This window comes from Excalfactoria chinensis, chromosome 9 (genome assembly GCF_039878825.1).
Source record: "Excalfactoria chinensis isolate bCotChi1 chromosome 9, bCotChi1.hap2, whole genome shotgun sequence".
In the NCBI taxonomy this organism is placed as follows: Eukaryota; Metazoa; Chordata; class Aves; order Galliformes; family Phasianidae; genus Excalfactoria; species Excalfactoria chinensis.
Genome location: NC_092833.1, coordinates 17,568,194 through 17,587,084, shown reverse-complemented (window position 1 = coordinate 17,587,084; position 18,891 = coordinate 17,568,194). Strand labels below are relative to the sequence as shown.

Below are 18,891 nucleotides of genomic sequence, written 5' to 3'. Positions count from 1 at the left end.
GTTCGACTCTTTGCTGGGTCTCAGTGATGCTGTTTTCTTCTCCATCTTTGATCTCTCACATTTGGTTTCTTTTTCCCACAGCAGCAGCTATGTTGCCAAGTCTGTAGGTAATATCTTCACTTGACAGAATCAGTAAATAAAAATGAGAAAATGTTGGCAGTGTTGTCACTCCTGATCCATGTAAATTTTCTCTCTATGTCTAAAGAAAAATAAAGCAAACAAAGGAGCTACTGACCTTTAAGCTCACGATGGGGCCAGTGCTTCAGGGAGAGCTCTCTCCCTTGCACTTAACTGGAGATAGCAGTGGGTGCAGGGGCAGCCAGCACCCCAACCCATCAGCTTACCCTTATGTGTTGTGTTTTATGCTGAGTGTCATGTGCTTGGATAGCTCCATGAAAATATATATGTATGCAGTGCTATGATTATTATCTAGTGTTATATTTTCACCAATGGTTATGCATATTGATACCCAAGGTAAGAATTAGAATATGCTAATATAGGTGTAAGAACTGATGCAAATATAATTTCACATCATTTGTGTTGTTTTTTTTTCCTATTCCCCACAGAACGAATGATCAAGGAGAAGGGTGTGGGAAGGGAATAGGCTTCAGAAGAAACAGATGAAACAGGCTGTAGGATGTGGGCAAGAAACTGTTTTCTATCACCTTCTAAACAAATGAACAAAACACTACCAAGCTTTCAAAAGGTAGGTGAGAACAAATGGTAGCTATATTTTATTAATAAAAGAAAAAAAAAAGGGAAAAAAAAAAAAGGAGAAAAAAAAGAAAGAAATCCTTGACTTCATCTTCGTTTAGGGGAGACCACACAAGAAATAAATATAAATAAGTATGTTAACTCCTAAGGTTGTCATGGCAAATTGGTTCAAAGATTCCAAGACGACTGAGGTACTTTTCTATGCACGTACTTTTAATTCAGCTTTTTCTTATGTCTGAGTTGAAATAATCTTAAAGTATTTTCTCTAGTTACAAAGACTTTCATGCATCTTTAGATCAGTTCACCACCTTTTGAGGTGTTGATCGCCTGTAAAATATCAGCTATAAATGAAAAAATAGAGCCCTTTCAATTTTGGACTGGGTAGGCAACGTTTAAAATGCAACATAAAGCTTTTGAGAATGGTATTTCTAAAAAAAGAAAGATAAATAAAAGAGTTTGGGGGAAAATAAAAGAGTGAAGAGTTTTTAATGTCGGACTGCAGGAAAGCTGAACATATTCAATTTAGGGAAAAGGAATGACAAAAAAACCAACAGGCTGCAAATCCATAAAGTGATTTCATGGGGAGGAGAGGGACTAATTGCTCTCGTCAGTCTCCAATGTTAAACAAAGGTGTTGTGGGGCTAGGAGAGAGAGCACAAGATGGAATTCTGATGGTGTGCCAGCTCTCAGCAAAGCATGTGGGGAGCTGAGCTTCATGGAAAGGAGCTGCGGAAATGACACAGTGAGGTTCTCCAAAACGGGGCGATGCCAACAAGAGGCACTGGTGCTTCCTGCTGTCAGGCTGAGTTTTCAGTTATTAAGAGCTTTGCTGCATATTTGCACCGTGCTTTACATTATTTTCTGATAGTCTTGTATGGCTCAGGCCATTTAAAAAGCAAGTTTTGCTTGAAATAGCCCATTTTCAGTAATGATTGGGTAAAAAGTTAATGGAAAAAGAAACCATTTTTTACCAGCAGTGTTATGTTAAAATGTGGTGGATGCATGCCTTCAAATTAATTCTTGATATACTTGCTGTTTAATTAAGAAAGACCAAAAAAGAAAAGAAAAAGGCAGTTCTTCAGGGAAAAGCAAGAAGATAACTTTGCACGTTCTGAAAGTGCTCAGAAAGTTAGGAAGCAGGAATAAAGCAGAAAAAATAAATTCCCTCTTTCCCCCTTTCTCTTCTTTATCTTTCTCAATTTTTGGATCCTTCAAAGCTTCCAGGGCAACACATTGACAGTAAACATGCTTTTCTTCGTTACCTCCAGTGCCTCAGTGGTAATCCGTGGCCCCCTGGGGATCTGCAAATCGTGGATTGAAAGCAGCTATCTAGCTAATAAAAGCTGCAGGATAACTCATTTAAAAGTTACGCTGCAGAAATTATGATTACTGGGTCTTGCAGAAATATACATATGAATTGTCTCTCGACTTCGATGGAGTCAATTAAAGCCACTTAATTAGTGCTGTTAGTAATCATCTTCTAAAATTACAGACTTTCGTTTCTGTTATGATTAGTCTATTTTAATATAATTTTTTAAATGACCCTGTGTAGGCAAATTTAGTTAAGCATTTTCTTTACTTTGCAGCTTGGTTATGCACAGAATTACCATTTTAAGCATTCAGCAGCTCTCCTATTACTTAGATTTCTTACGGCAACATCACTTCTTGTGCAAGTCTCAATTTTTCCATTTGCTTATGCTTCCTGCTTTTATCCCTTGTTGTCACTCACACTTCAACCTTTTAAACAGCGAGACATGCATCCTCAGCTCCTTTTTTTTTTTCTTTTCTTTTTTTTTTTCTGATAAATTAATTAATCACGAAAGGCTAGAAGTCTTCCTCTATGCGGGGCTGTCCTTGGATGTGCCTGATTTAGACCCTAAGATGGCACTTAGAATGGTTTTATTCCAAAATCAGCCTTTCAAACAGATTTGGTGCAGGCATAATCTGCTATTTAATATATATGTATGCAGGGAGGAAAAGTGTGGTGGAAGAAGCAGACCCTGTAAATCCCCTCTCCCATCTCTGTGCTGGAAATGGGCCCACTTCTGCAAGGGGCAGCATGAGGTAGGTAGGGGGGCACTCTTGCTATGCTGGGAAAGAGAACTGTAGTTATGATGCTTCTGGATATTGATTCCTCTCCACTTTTATAGGCAGAGAGAATGTTTTCACACTTAGCAGGGATGCTGTTATTATACCCAATCTGAATGCTTATGTCTAATGTGTCACCTGTAGCATCCCCAAATGGGCAATTTTTCCCTGACTAGAAAATGGTTCTCCAGCGCACAGAGTGCTCCTGTCAGACTTGGCTTGTGTTCAGCTTCTGGGGTTGATTTTGTGATGACAAATCCCTTTAATTTTGACTTGTTCTGATTTGTCAAACAAGTGGGAATCCAAAATATTGCAAGAATTATTTTCAAGCAAAGCGTTTGTTTTGACAGTATTAAAAAAAAAGAAAAAGAAAAAAGATATTATCCTGTGACAATATATCGTTTTGTGCCTGAGAGGGACTGATTCACAGCAGAGGCATTTGCAGCTCTTCGCATGCAGTGTATGCCTCAAAGACTGTTCAGGAGAGCAACATGGACACTGAGAATGGATTGGGTTGGACTTAGTGATCTTAGAGGTCTTTTCCAACTGTTCTGATTCTGTGTTTCATTTTTTTTGTCTCTGTCAGTGCATGGCCCCCGTGGGAAATGCACCCAAATTTGGGCTCCATAAGTAATCACAACAAAACAGGTAATCTTTCACTATATCCATGTGATGGGACTGAATGGTAGGAATGGTTGCAATATAAATAATGTGTGGGAATGCTATTATCACATATAGCACTGCCTCAGTAAGTGAAAACCAGCATCAACTTTCTGTGATCCAGTGTTTTTAGAAGGAGATCAAGCCATAGTGCAAGATGATTAGACAAATTTTCCTATAGCTGAATAGAGGATTTTTTTTCCTACTATCTTGCATCCCACCTCTCAAGGAGAAAGCAAAGGAAATTGTGCTGCAGATACAAAGCGATTTTAAATGAAGTAGAGGAGTGCATAGCTTCAAGCAGTGAGTTTTGATTCAGAAGCCACTCTGCTCAAATATAGGTGCATCAGAAATTTTAAAACATGTTTCTTTCCTCTTGGGGATAATTCCTGCTTTAGAGAGGGCAGATGGGAAGGTTCATAAGTCCTTGTCTTCTGGCACATAAAAACTTCATAGCACTATCATACAATGGATTGATTTATTCTTCACAAAGAAAACTGTGTGCAGTAATCAGTGGAATAGTATGTATTTGTGTTAAATGCTATTTGGTAACAATATACTGATGTTTTTTATATAAATGAAATTTATAGAAATCTTAGTTATACTTGGAAAAGTATTAAATCATCTTCAAAAAGAGATCTGTTATTCCCTGGGAGCCTGCAGGTTGCTTTTTGGGGACCTCCAAAACCTATTGACAGTATGTTTGTGTTCCTTATAGAGTTCTTCCACTGGAAGGTATCTAAAGAGATGTCCAGAAGTAAAGGAACATTGTAAAACCCCAAAGGTGAGGACTTTTGAAAATTCAACTTTTTAAGATTTTGTAACTAAGATTGAGAAAAATAGCAGAGCTGCAAATATTTGATTGTCTGTTTCCAAAACATTTTTGAATATAATGTCCAGGTAGGAAGAAAATGGTGCACTGAGAGGAGAAGGACATGTGGCTTTTTAGTCTGATATATTCTACTAAGAGACAACCTAAAGGAGGAATAGCCTGAGGGAAAGAGATGTTAAAAAAACAAACAAATAAACAAAATCGAGTAGAAAACTCAGGGACGGGCTACTAAATAATACTTAGCAACACCATTAAAATCTCTAAAAAGTCTTTTCTGAAATATTGGTATACGCATATACGGTACTTCATACCCTGTGCATATGTTGACTGCATCTCCCTGTAAATCTGTTATCTCTATTTAGGAGTGCTCTCATTTTTTTCCCGTACTTATGACTGACAAGCAGAAGTAATATAATCTTGGAAGTTATAAAACATTACTTGATGGTTCAAGAAGTTGCTCCCAGCACATCCTGCACAAGGCAGCAGAGCTAGGTTGCCAGCCTTTTACTCTCTTATCTTCCTTGCCTTCAACTGATGTGAAATCATTTTAATAAAGACCATTGATTGGCTTTCAGCAAACGTGCATTGCAGCCGAAGATATCAGTGGAGAAAGTTTTTTGATGCTAACATCAAAGGATATTCATTCTTCTATTAGTTGATATTGAAATGGAAACTTATGCTTTGTTTTTACAAATTAACTGAAGGCATTTAGTCCTTTCCCCCACTGCCAGCTCTTTATGGACACAGGATGTTAATTTGTTGGTAGTTAACGATGTAACTGTAGCTGACCTTATCTGACTTCCCCAGTAAATTGAATTTAACATAACAGCACGTAACAGTAGTGTCATTTATGCAAAGGACTGAGGAGCATGAGCTGGAACAAAGCGAATGAAAGTGCTGCCAAACTCCTTCAGGATGAGTGCTCCACGGTGAGGGAGAATTTCCCAGGTCATTTATTGCAGCCATTGCCATGCAGAACACTTACCTCTGACCTTCTCTTTCTTTTGTGAATTTGGCTCTGGAGTGCAATGCAATCCAGAGGCCCAATGAGCTGCCTGCTCCCTCATTAGCAGTAATGAGGAGGCTGTCTGCAGCCTTTCTCTGTGCCCCCCCCAAATTAAAATAACACCCTGCCCCCACAGGCAGGAGCCATAATCTTTTGCCTGAATATATCCCTAGTGCTGATTCTGTACCATGGGGACAGATCACAGATTAATGTCAGTTGCTTACAAAATGATGGGACACTGTTGAGCATGCGTCATTGCAGGTCCTCTGATTGAGCTCCAAAATTGTCTGAGCTTTCTCCTCCCTCTCGTATATTGCTCCCAAGCTACCAAAGACTGGGGTTGCAGTTTGACGCCAGTGCAGATGCTTATCTTTGGTAAGTAAAGAAGCACTACATGTACAGTTAGCACGCTGTCAAGGTCTCTTGCTTAGTTCTGGCCTTTCATGGCAGTAGGGAGAGGGAAAGAATTTTGTCACTAAATATGTTATTATTATTCTTTTCCTTAGGCTGCATTTCATGTCTGTAGGGCTCATTTACTCCACTGCAATTTCACAGAATCAAAGCATTGTTAAGGTTGCAAAAGAGTTCTAGGATCATCTAGTCCAACTGTCAGCCTATCATCACCATGTCCACTGAGACATGTACCTAAGTGCCATATCTGCTCTTTTCTTGGAAACCTCCAGGGATGGTGACTCCATCACTTCCACAGGCAGCCCTTTCCACTGCATTATTAATTTCTTGCTCTGGCACCAAATGACCCAAAGTAATACTTCCCCCAGATTGCTTTATGTGATGCTTTCCATTAACCAAAAGAAAAAAGAAAGGAAGAGTTTCAGAGGTATAAACCTATCAAATACAACAGCTGCATAGTCCTGTGATACTTTCAAAGCATCTCCAGGATGCTGGACAACTTGAATTATTGTATCTCAACAATTAAAATAATAAGTCTTTCTAGTTGTGTTGCCATCATTGTAAATGAAGGTGATTGCATCTTCTCAAATACAGTGTGTTCTGTTAAAAGTTCTAGTATCCCACTGTCCATCAGCAATGGCTTTAGAAAATGCAATTACTTGTGTATATCTCTTGTTTTAAAGGTTGGTCATTTGTCATAGCTGTTTACATGTCAAATAGCACATCTGAAGTCCCCAGAGAGCACCAGATAACCACATGTAGTCAAAATATCTTTGAAAATGTAATATGTGCTACTAAGATATCTCCAGACTATGACAACAGATATAGTACAGAGAATAATTCTTCTATATGGTAAGTGTGTTATATAAGCAACCATGAAAAACTTCGAGACACAGGGTATTTGAAATCTCATTGGAGATAGTTCTTACTAAAGAAATTTCTCTCATACTGCATGGATCTAATTTGCCAACTATGATTTGAAATATACATACATATATACATACATATATATTTTATTTTTATATATGCTTTTTTTCTTCATATAGGATATAATATAATAAAATCTGACTGCTGCCAAAGGCTTCTGTAATAACCAGTCATTAGCTTCATTACAGATCCTTTTCAGACACTCTTGTAAAAGGTGAAAATAAGTTGTTAAGAAAAGAGCATCTTGGCTAATGTTTCATCATTCTTTTCTGTATAGGAAATATACTGTAGACCCCAGCATCCACATCTGCACAGCAAATTAACAAGAAGGATGGTGGTAGGGTGACATGCAGAGAGGATGTTCACTGAGAAGTGTCTGTGTGTCTTTCATTCAGGACTGTTAAGACTTATATTGGGTTAAAAATAGTATTAACATAAAGCACAGTGGTAATAAGTGAAAATAGGTGTGTATTAATAATTTATCTTTGGTATTCTCCAGTTGCCTGATAACTGAAGACAGGGAGACTTTCAGCGTGGTGATTCCCAGATTTTACCATGCGAAGCCACTGAAAGTAAAACCTGCATATGTTTGAAGTCCAAAGAAGCTGAATAACTAGAAGTGAGATTTCTCTCTTGTGTTGGAGTACAGTTCTCAAGCTTGAATTTTTAAGAAACTCTTCTGATCAGATACCATTCAGGGCAATGTGATGCTGAGCTTTGTCCTTTTAATCTGGTATTTTAATGACAGTACTTCAGAGCCTTGCAAGCTTTCCGTTGTCGCCAAGTCAAAGATATGAAAGATATGAAAGAGTAGGAACAGCAGGGAGATTAGTGGGGCTGGAAACCCATGGGAAATGTGTGGCTCTTTTGCTTGAAGGGCTTAACATTCATTTTGTATCTGGCCTCATGAAAGGAGCTGATGTTGTTTGCCTCAGATGATGATGCTTACTTTGCAATAATATACTAATAGGAAGGAAAGAAACTGCAAGGGTTTGTTAATCTTAATAACTCATATGTAAAACAAAGCACTTGGTATTATTTTTCTTGTCTATTTTATTTTCAATACTATTCCTTCTTCCAATGCAATGTCTATCATCTCCTGTGAAGTTCAGTGCCAAAAAGAGAAAAAATCCGCAGCTCTTCCTAGGAAATTCTCTTTCAAGTTTAAGCATTCTTTATCAAACTGTGTCTGTTACTCCAACAGTGTAAATACTCCACTTTGCCTTTGTTCACCTTGGATATTTAAGTCACAGCTTTCATATGTACACAAACAGTGGCTTTGTTGGAAAGCAACAAGATGAGAGTGCAATATTTGCATTATGAATCAAAATCAAGATGCATATATTTATTTATTTATTTTACATTCAAGCTCAGTGTTGTATTCTTAAGGAAGAGCTTCTTCACATTGTCAGGGCTTTGCAGAGGCCACCAGAGCCAAAACTGCTCTCTACGTTTGCAGTAGTAACTTCAGTGGCATCCCTTCCTTCTATTCTATCAACTGCCCCACACAGTCTTGGGTAAATATTTAAGCGCTTATATTGATCAGAACAAATTTTCCATAGCCATTTGCTTTTTGTGCTCTGCTCCTTATTTGTGACCTGCCAGCTGAGTCACCTTGCACTGCCTGATTGTACAAGCTGTAAAGCTTGTCCCTTGAAAATACTTGATGCACAAGTATGAATAATATGCATTCTTGGTTCTGGTTGCAGGAGAAAACTAAAGTCTTTAATCCACTGCTAACCCGAATCAAAAAGTTCAAGATCTTGCAAAGTCAAATTTATTGCCATTCAGAAGCATCTGTATCAGGGGAGCTGTTAACATGGCCCAAACTGTATTCCCTTAAGCTTGCCTGTGTCACTCAGCCTCAATTAGATAGGTGTGAGTGAGGAACAGGGCAAGGTTTTAAGTTGCCTTTTCCTGTTTACTAGCTATAAATCTAGAGCATGCACTTCAGCAGGAGGTCTGGCTGTCTGGGGGCAGTCTTCATGATTAGAGGCAGAATTGCACCTGGAAAGTCAGAGATGTGTTGTTTTGTATCTATTGAGGTATTTGCATTTCCAAATTCTGAGGCTTTCTGACCTTGCATTCGGCAGATTTGTGGCATCTGCTTTACACAGACAAATGAACAAAAGCATTGTTGTTGTGCTGTGAAAAGGCATGCCTGGATGGAAAGCTGGCATAAATTGTAATCAGCATGTAGAGTTGTGTCCCTGCATTAAAGCTGCTCATGATGAATTGCTACTGCAAACAGGAGTTTCCCAAGGTGGCAATGTTTTCTGCAGAAAACAGAAAAATATGGACTCATTTTGAATTACACTGGTTAAAAATGGCAAAAGCACGTGTGCTTTCAGACAGAGCTTGAGGGTGGATATGAAAAACTCTAGCACGACTTCTCTCTTTCTTTCTTTCTTCCTAATATCTAGCTCTGGTTTTCCCTGTGAAGGAACCACCTTGGGCTGTGTCCCACCTCAACTGCGTGGTCAAATGCATTGAGAGGACCCACTTGAAAGACTCATGCTTCCAGGTAAGGCAATCTAGGACTGTTTAATTGAGATGGGTACACAACAGGGTCTGAAATGGGCTGTCCAGGGAGCTGGTGGAGTCACTGTCCCTGGAGGTGTTCAAAAAGCGTTTAGATGTGCTAAGGGGAATGGTTTAGTGGGGAGATATTGATGGTAGGTGGGTGAAGAATAAATCCATCCATCCTTTCACAAAACCCCACCTGAAGGCAGGGCTGCAGTCAGCTCACTCTGCCTCCATTGCCAGACACTGGATGGATGTGGGAACTGCAATTTGTCTACCAAATGCAAATACTTAATAGTATTTGAGGATGAAAACCTCTAATCAAAGTGCTAATAATGGTGAGGTCTCTTTGAGAAGAACCAGTGGAAAAACATGAAGAGGCACAAAATTGTTGTCACACATCAGAAAGAGTAATTGAATTTTTATCACTTCTGACCCTCTGTAACCAGAATAAATATAGTGAAATTGCATGAGTGCAATTAAGATTTTTACTTGGGGCTAAAAATTAGCATCAGTAACGTAAAACTAATGCTTACAGTCATTTGACTGAGATGGGATATTTCAGAATGTACACTGGAGCATGAATATTTATTGAAGGCATTTATCCCTTGAATAAAACATCTGAGCATTGAGCACATGTAGATTTACACTTCCACATTTTTATAAATCTGGGCCAAGCACAAACAGTTAAATGTTTGGTTTAAACTCAGGGCTGTAATGAATAGCAGTTAGGGTTTACCTTTACCTTGGGAGGCAAGGCTTTGACTGCAGATCAGGCTCTTGGGCATCTGTGTGTGGATGGTGAGGGTATGTGAAGGCAGTATTTAAATAATGCAGAAAAGACCAGTTTCTTTAGCTGGTTCTTGTGTTGTCATCAGCTAAGAGGTGAAATGCAGCAGAAAGCAATGATGTCCTCCTGATGTGTGCACATGGTTGCCTGTGGGCTTTTCTGCAGAGGTTGATGCCACTGCTGCCACCTCATTAGCTGGGTGTCCTTCTGCCTTTCCTTTCTCTATAGAAAGATAAAGAAATAAATGTGCAATTCCCATTTCTGAATAGTGAGAGGGGGTGACAGAATTCCCCTGAGGACCACACACTTGTCACAGTCCTGAGGTGGTGCTGTTGTAATTGGCTGAGTTAAATCTCCTCGCTGGATCCCCTTCAACAGCTAGGGGAGAAATGGGCTGCTGCAGTCTGAGGGCAATAAGCTCCTGAAACACCCTGAATGTGGAACAGAAGTGAACTCAGGAGGCTGGATCACTGCAAAGCTTTAATTACATGTGAATATATTTAATCAACAGATCACACGTAGGTATGGTAGACAAGGACAGGGGTTTGTATTTTAAAGTTCTTGGTCAAACAATGGAAATGTAAGATTTAGTGACCCATCTGCTTGCGCATTAATTGGTGACTATATAGACTTCACATGATAAACCTGCAGACAATAGGAGCCAAGGGTTGTGTGGGAAAATGATGTTAATAAATCAGATTAAAGAATTAGAAAGTAACTTGGATAAGGAAGATGACTGATTTGGGAACTAAATGCCAGAAGCAAGGTAGCAATACTTAAAAGTTCCTCCATTAAGATCTCTAAATGTGTTGTTTTATTACAGCAACTCTAATTCCTGAAAATATTTATGCAATGCTTTCAGTTGTATTTTAAATGCTCTTGCCACTTAATGAGAATGCTGCTCATCAGCTCCCTTGTTTGGACCACATATGATCACATGGGTGGACAGAGCTCACCATATATATTCATATATATATATATATATATATTTCTTGAAAAGAGTCACTGTGGAAACAACAGTTACAAATACATTAATCTTAAAGCACTTTCTTTCTGTCTGTTCATTCTGGAGTATGTAATGCATTTATCTACCAGTCTCGTGGGTCTGATCTGAAGACTATTGAAATCAGTGGACCAATTCACTGTGCTTTCAGGGAATGTTGGAAACGCATTAAAATGATAGTGGGGCACATTCAAGTTGAACATGTTTCCTGAAAGGACAGTTGAGCAAAATGTCTGTGAATGAGCAAATCCACTGTCAAGGAATTTTAGGTTAGAAGTTAAAATTAAGGATGAAAACAGTATAAAAAGAAAAAAAGAATAAAAAGTTATTTCATATTCAGGCTTCAATTACATAGTGGAATTACATAGGAACTTTGCTTGCAAGACACCTTATTTTTCACGTCTGTAGTCCACAAACTGAGCTTGTGGCATTGTATTTAAACAGATTATAGGTAATCTGTCATATGTCCTTATATAATGTATTCTAATATACTTAAACTGGGGGAGCATTTTGTAAGTTATACATAGGAAACTCATCATCAAATTCTATTTGATTTTTGGATTTCTGTTCTAATTCCTATGAATCCCTTTGTAAATGTCCTTTTCTTCACTGAATAATGTCAAACAAATTTTCTGATTGCTGGGTATTGTTTCTCCTGGAACACAATGGATTTCTCTGAGGTAGGATTTGTCAACGTCTTTACATCTGCTTCTCTAATTGTGACTGACAGTAACAGAAATATCTGGAGTTTTGCATACTTTCTTTGTCCTTAGTTTCCTAAAATATTTCCTCATGTTAAACTCCTGAGGTTTTGTTAGTAAATTGTGAAGTAAGATATCTGATATCTTTATTTTCAGTCTACGTTGTGGAGACTGCCTAGACAGCAGGGCTGTAGCTATTGACAGTTTCCTTTCTTTATAATTGGGTACTTGGGTGATGCAGTAAGAATTGCCATACAATACCAACCACAGAACAGGTGCTGAAGAGTAGACATACTCTACCAATCGCTCTCTGAAAATCATCCCCACTAATCTGGTCAGCACTTATATGGTGCAAACTAGTGGACTCATTATCCCTGGAGGTGTTCAAGAACTGCGGGGATGTGGCACTGAGAGACAAGGTCATTGGGCATGATGGGATGGGTTGGGGTTGCACTTGATGGTTTCAGAGGTGTTGCCAACCTAATGATTCCATGATTCTAAAGCAGTATGAAATGCTGCCATGCAATGATAGTCCAGATGTCCTGTGATAGAAAGCATTCCCACTGCACTGTTATTTAGATCAGTCTGTTCTCTTACATGGTTGCAAAGCCTCAATAACCAATAAAGTTCCATATTGCTGTGATCTGTGGCACATGGGGCACATTGCAGAGCAATACTGGTATCTTGGTAGATGAACTATCTCATTGGATGGCCAGGATTGTTTTGAATTCAAACAAAGAATTGCTCTTTTAATAAATAGTTTATTACTAGTTCAGGACTCAGTACTGAAGTCACTATAATCCAAGTACTATGTACTATAATTTTCTTTCTACCTAATCTGAGCTTGCTGACTCAGGTCTCTGCCACTGTAGACGTTACCCAGTGGGGACATGGAATGTGACAGTGGGACTCATCTAAAAGATTATATCTTCCTTTATTCTTTGGAGTAAGCTGTGCCATAAGCCATCACTTTATCCTGGCATTTTATAATACCTTCAGGTATTTTTAATGTTTCCTTTAAATGCCCCAGTATTAGTCAGACCGCTACACTGTCTTACTTTGCAATTGTGATGACAATTCACAGAACCAAAGTCACAACCTACATTTTAGAGTTTATGCCTTTTCTCTCAGAAAACATGATTAAAACTATGCTTTCACTGTTCTGAAGCCTTGATTTATTTGTATTTCACAGACAGATTATTCAAAGTCCCTAATATTCAAATGTAAATATTCAAATATAAGTCCTATTTGCTGTAGATCTTAAAATGAAATCTTTGTTTCTTAAATCTTTGTTTACAATAGTGGAAAGTATCTTATGCTGAAAAGAAAAAAATAGCTTTTGGAGTTCATCATTTGGATAAGACTATTACAAAGCTATTTGAGGCAAAAATCCAACATAGAAAAATGCATATTTTATTGCCTTAGGTATATAAGGATGAATTACAGGATTTGAGTCTTAGTTATTTTCTGTAAGAGCTTAAGAATGTTAAAGAACAAGTTAAGAAGCAGTCACTTGTTTCTTTGTTGTTGAGGGGTTTGGGGGGTTTTGTCTGCTTAATTTTTTTCTTTTTTTTTTTTTTTTTTCAACTTTCTCTAACCAGAGCATGAAAGTAGGTCACTGCAGCACAGGAAGGGCCTTGTACAGCAGAAAACAACCACACAGTCACTGGGGATGGAGCTGCATGAGGAATGCAGAGTCATGCTGTGGTTTCGAAGCTGCCTCTGCATGAGCAACACGGTTCAGCAGATCCCAGCTCTAGAGGTTGAAATGTTACCCATGGAGATGCTGCGTAGGCATTTCTGAAGCCAGGCTCCTTGTCTGTTTCATGCAGGGCTGAGGAGGGCATTCTCATGAGATGGCATCAGCCCTTGGTCTGCTCTGCTGAGACAGGGCGCCAGGAGGGAGCAAGAGAGCTGCACTTGGGCAGGAGCAGGTAGGTGGTATCACTTTGTATCTGCTGGTTGTCAAAACGTGGTCCTACTAAGATCCAAGATGTTCTCTTCATTTTTAGATGCCTGATAAAGTGGATGAAAGCTCTCTGAGATTATTAGCATGAGGGAGAACTGGTTATCTCCATTTAACCTCAGGACCACATTTCACCTTTGCACACAGCCGCCTTGCCTCCAGTATCTGCAGCACTCTGGGGTTTGGTGATAAAATGAGTAGGAGGGACACTACAGAAGAACTTGTTCCTTTGATGGGTGCATCCATCAAGCAAAACCTTAGGGCGCTGTTTTAAATGCTGGGAACAAAGAGTGTAACCCTGAGATGGCTCGCTGCATTGTAGACTTCATCTGTGGAGTTCCCAGATCCCTGGAGGGTGAGTGACCTAAAAAAAAGAAATGCTCCCTTCAAATAAGCCTGTGGACCCAGACACTTCCATGTACATAGCATCCACAATGATGGATTCCTATAAAAAAATTTCACGTCCAGGATTTATAATAAAAGCAGTGAACCTGAGTGCCTACAGAAGAGGGATTCAAGTACTTCATGAGCCAGCCCCAAAACATTTATTTCTGCTTGTAAATTTGGTGTCCATCATTACAAAAAGAGATTAAAAAAGCAAAGTCTGAAGCTTTTTCAAACAATAGCTTCAAATCGGAGGCGTTCAGCTAGAGCCCATCCATAAACTGAGCAACAAGATGTTGGTGACATGTAAGTAAATGCATGTAACTCTTCAGATTTGCTCAGTGTCTGTATATAGGGTTAGTGCCCTTCTTGCTGGACTGGGAGGCTCACATACTTCTGTGTGGACCACATGATAAATTTTATTTGAAATCTTAATTTAACCTAGAAGTTTTAACAGTAATGCTAATGGTAACTATTAAATCAAATGGCTTACACCGAGGGCAAAAATTGCGGCAGCTCTATGAATTTTCTTTTCATCTAATGGAAAGACTTTTTTGGAAATATTCCTAGAAATTCCCTGTCCTGAAGTAGTTCCTGGTAGAGATAAATTAAAGGTCCAGTTCTGTTACATTTAACAAGCAGAGAAATATTTTATGAGTCTGAATAAATTATCAGCAAATGTTCTATGTTTTGTTTTAAAAGTGTGTAAGAGTGAGGAGAAATGAAAGAGCGGAATGACAACTTTCTTATATTAAATTTTAAAAATTCATTTTTGGAAGGAATCAGTTTACAAATTATATTTTCAGTTCCCAAAGTAAGACTGTTACTTTATGACCACTTGAATTGAATCATAATGAATGAGTTATTGGTAAACTCTACCCCAGTTTTACTGTTTGGGTTATGCCTGAAACTTGCCTTCAAATATTTGCATACTTTCAAATTAATTATTTCAGTCCATCCTCTGCCTTGTTTTCCTTGCTGACGTTGTCTATTACTGTGTGGATGCTTGTCCACCAGTCTCTGGACTGACAGCCCCAATTAATCTCATTTCTGCTGCTACCAGCTGCCAGCCTTGCATACCCAGCAGCCACGACTGGAGAAGGAATGATGGTTTCTTGCAAAGGGCTGCTGGAAGCACCAAGGTCTGGGACAGCAGTAAGATAGCAGAGGTGACTCCAAAAAAGGAAGAAGCACAAAATGTTCATCTGTGCATGTTAATAATATTTTCTTGTGTTTTTGGAGATCATTAGAAATATTCAAAACTTTCATCTGAAAAGAGGGATATTACTGTAAACTGTTCAAAAATGTATTTAAAAACACTGTAATATACTTTCAAAATATAGAATGAATTATTCTTCCTATCATGGGCCACTGACTAACACGCAAGTGAAAGACAAACATTAATATTTAAATAAAATTAAATGGCAGGCAGTGACTTCTGCCATCCATGGAAGTACTTCATGCACTAACAGCATGAGTGTTTGCCATGAAAGTATACAGAAATCCCCTTTGGGATCGTGTGGTGTGGAAACTGCAGGTTCAAAGGTGAGATGATTCCTTCTTGTAAAGACTTAGCACTGGGGGCATTGCTTTGTCCCTGAGTCTGCTGGTTATCTTTCTGACAAAGTCTCGCCCGTAATCTCTCAGCAGACTGTTGCAGCTAATCTCTCTATTGATTTTTGCTTAGAAACACCTGGAGCTATTCAATCACTAATAAAATCTGAAGAGTTCAGACTTTAACTTGTTTGGAGGCACGGCTTATTTATCGTCTGGTGGGCAATCGAAAAGCTCTGCTCGTTTCTAAGTAAGGGGATCATACAGACGACTGACAGCTGAATCAAAATCCACCCTACTACTCTGAGCTCCAGCCCAGCAACTCAACTCAGCTTGGCTCTTTAGTCTTCATGCATCTTTATTTTTCTTTCCTTGCTTTTCCATATCTTTTGGTTTATTTTACCAGTTTAACTAGGAAAAACACTCTACAAAAACCACTTGTTTCCCTACCAGTGATCATTGCTATTGTCAACACTGAATGGAGAATCTGTGTGGACCTGGTTTGGAAGTCTAATTTTCTGGTTGCCTTTTCATTTGCTTTAATAGAATGATAGTATGAAAGGGACTTTTAAGGGCCATCTGGTCCAACACCTTGCAATGAACAGGGACACCCACAGCTCAATTAGATGCTCAGAGCCACATCAAGACCCTTTGGTGTCTCCAAAGATGAGCACCCACCATCTCCCTGGGCAGCCTGTTCCAGTGCTTCATTACTTTTACTGAAAAAACTTTTTCTTTATATCCAATCTAAAACTCCCCTCTTGTAGTTTGAAACCATTTCCTTGCTTTCCCTTCTGTCATTTCCTCCTTCTGCCTTCAGTCTGCCCTGTCCTTCTGCCTGTCTCAGCCCCCCAGACTTCTTCTCATGTCCTTCAGCAATCACCAAGCACTGAAGGCAGAATCAGCAAGGAAACAAGCCCAAGGCACTCTGTCTGGAAGAAATGATTTCTGGCATAGTCAGCAGCTTTGATATGTAAACAGAAAGTATATGGGGAGACTTACTGCCTTCAGATATTTTTTCACCTTTAATTAAAACCCCTCTTCCCTCCCCCCTCCCCCCCCCCCCCCCCCCCTTTTTTTTTTTTTCTGTGTGTGTGTGAAAAATAATGTTTTATTCTGTGTGTGTGTGAAAAATAATGTTTTATTTAACTGGAAGTCCTCTGGGACACTGTAAGAAGTAGTAATATTTCATTGTATAAATGATACCTAAATCTATATTGGATAATGTGATGAAATGCATTAAATGATGAAAGATGGTTTATTATTCCTAAGGTAATTTTCTGACTTCTTTTTTTTTTCTTTTAAGGTTTCTTAACAGTGTTAACATTTAGACTAGGAATAAAATAAGACCAGCCAGCAATAAAAGATTTTATTGGTTAAATTTTAATGTTATTTTTAAGCAAATAATGAATTAACTTGGCTAATAACTGTACAGCCAGACATGATTTATTCTCATAATTAGGTTGACATTCACCATCAAATCCTGTCATTTCAGTTCACGTGGCTATTAAATTTTCTCCTTCTCCTATTCAGCTTCATACTCAACTGTGCCTGTGAAGTATGACTCACTTGTTGGGGCCTTGCCTTACTGTTCTGCTCTGCTGGTAGCATCCTCAGAACAACTTCTGCCTTGCCAAGCTGTAGCCACGGTGGATCAGCACCCATATCCTGCTGGAACCAAAGCTCAGGCACACTGACAAGCTGAAACAGCTTTCAGCCCTTGCAGATCATGGCTATTTTTGGAGAAGTGTCTCAAGCTGTCCAGACTTAGCTCAGATCAATGGCTCTCAGAGGAACTCAGCACAGCCAAAGCACTTGCACTTGTTGAGTGCCTGCCAGCAACCCTCATGGGGTTAAAGCAATGTTATGTGCCTTTTAATTACAGCACGTATGGCTGGAGGAAAGAAATCCATTATATTAAAGGTGGGACAGGTGGGTAATTTCTCAAGTGTTGGCCCTTATGACATTGAAACAAAGGATACACTGCAAAGCTTTGTTGTTTCTTCTTTTTCACAAAAGCTCTCCACCCAGCAATAATTTTCAATGTTTGAGGTAGACACAAGCCTTAGATTATTACGAAATTGATTTCATTTCAGTAACTTCCTTTATTAACTTGTGTTTTAGAAAAATAAATCATGCATAGCAAGATGCTGTTAATTCTGTAGCTAAAAATCTATTATGTGCCTTTGATCATGCTCACAGCAGCACTATGTTGCTTGAACCTTCCTGGGTGTTCCCATGTCAGCTTGCAAACTGTTTGTCATATCGATGTGTAGAAATAAGTACTCATTTACCATCAAACTGCATAGCTTGTATAGCTTTTTTTTTTTTTTTTTTAAGAATACAAGCTTGTTGGTGAGTGCTCACAGTATGTAAGTGTGTCACTTAATCACACACTGGTGCTGTGAGCCAACATTCATTGCTCCCATGGCAAGCAGCAGTGCTCCTCTTGCAACAACTGGGTCACCTTCTCAACTCAGTTATTATACTGTAGTTCACACTTTTGCCTGTTGACAGATTTAGAGCACTTTGTGAAAGCAATAATTGGCCTGGGAATATAGCTGGCATGCTTCCCCAGAAAAGAGCTTGAATTAGATTGCCTTAGGTCTTTCATTAACTGGTAAAACTAACGCAATGTGCTATTGCAATCGCCGTGCCGTTTCAGGAACGTGCCGAAGTCCTGCTGCAGGAGGATGGTGTGTACCATTCCACCAGGGGAATGTGACTGGAATTCCTGATCACTTGGAGCCTGTGGGTACACGCAAATGGCAGCAAGGTGGGGAATGTGCCACTGCCTTTCAGTGGACGTTGCGGTGCTGAATGGATGCTGATGGTGGGCAAGGAGGTCTCTTCCTGTGTAACGATCCCATTTCCTCATCTGGAAGGAAGGCAAAGAGACTTGGCCAGTGGTGAAGATGTTCAACTGGGTTTGGGGCTTTTTGTTTTGTTTAGTATGAGACTGGCTTTCTTTTTTTCATTTCTTTTTTCTTTTTTTTTTGTCTTTATCTCCAAAGGAGTAAAATTGCTTTTCCTGACTGTAGAAAGATGCTTCAGGAATTTAATGCAATAGGGTCATATTCTGGCTATCAATATTAATGCTTTAATCCTGGATTTGGAAGTGCCTTCTAGAATGAAACCAGAAAATTCTGCACTTTTGAAGAGTTATTAATAATACAGGAGGAGCAGAATGTATCACATTTGAGCTCTATATGTGGAAAGCTCCTATTGAAACAAGCGTGTCTGAGATGATTTAAAGCTCCTGAAAGAAATCCTGTATAGGTAATCCGTAGATTTATTGTTAATTGTTACCAAATAGGTACCTAAGGAGCTAA

At 39.0% G+C, this 18,891-nt stretch overlaps 2 long non-coding RNA genes across 2 annotated transcripts; both read left to right on the top strand.

The window, feature by feature from the left end:
* The first annotated feature begins 590 nt into the window (after positions 1–590).
* LOC140256354 (uncharacterized) lies at positions 591–5,604 on the top strand. The gene is made up of 5 exons (XR_011904683.1): positions 591–706; positions 2,685–2,778; positions 3,389–3,450; positions 4,181–4,246; positions 5,562–5,604. It is a non-coding gene; the product is annotated as an uncharacterized lncRNA (long non-coding RNA).
* Positions 5,605–13,271: 7,667 nt separating this feature from the next.
* LOC140256376 (uncharacterized) lies at positions 13,272–18,637 on the top strand. The gene is made up of 3 exons (XR_011904694.1): positions 13,272–13,589; positions 17,093–17,491; positions 18,225–18,637. It is a non-coding gene; the product is annotated as an uncharacterized lncRNA (long non-coding RNA).
* Positions 18,638–18,891: the final 254 nt, after the last annotated feature.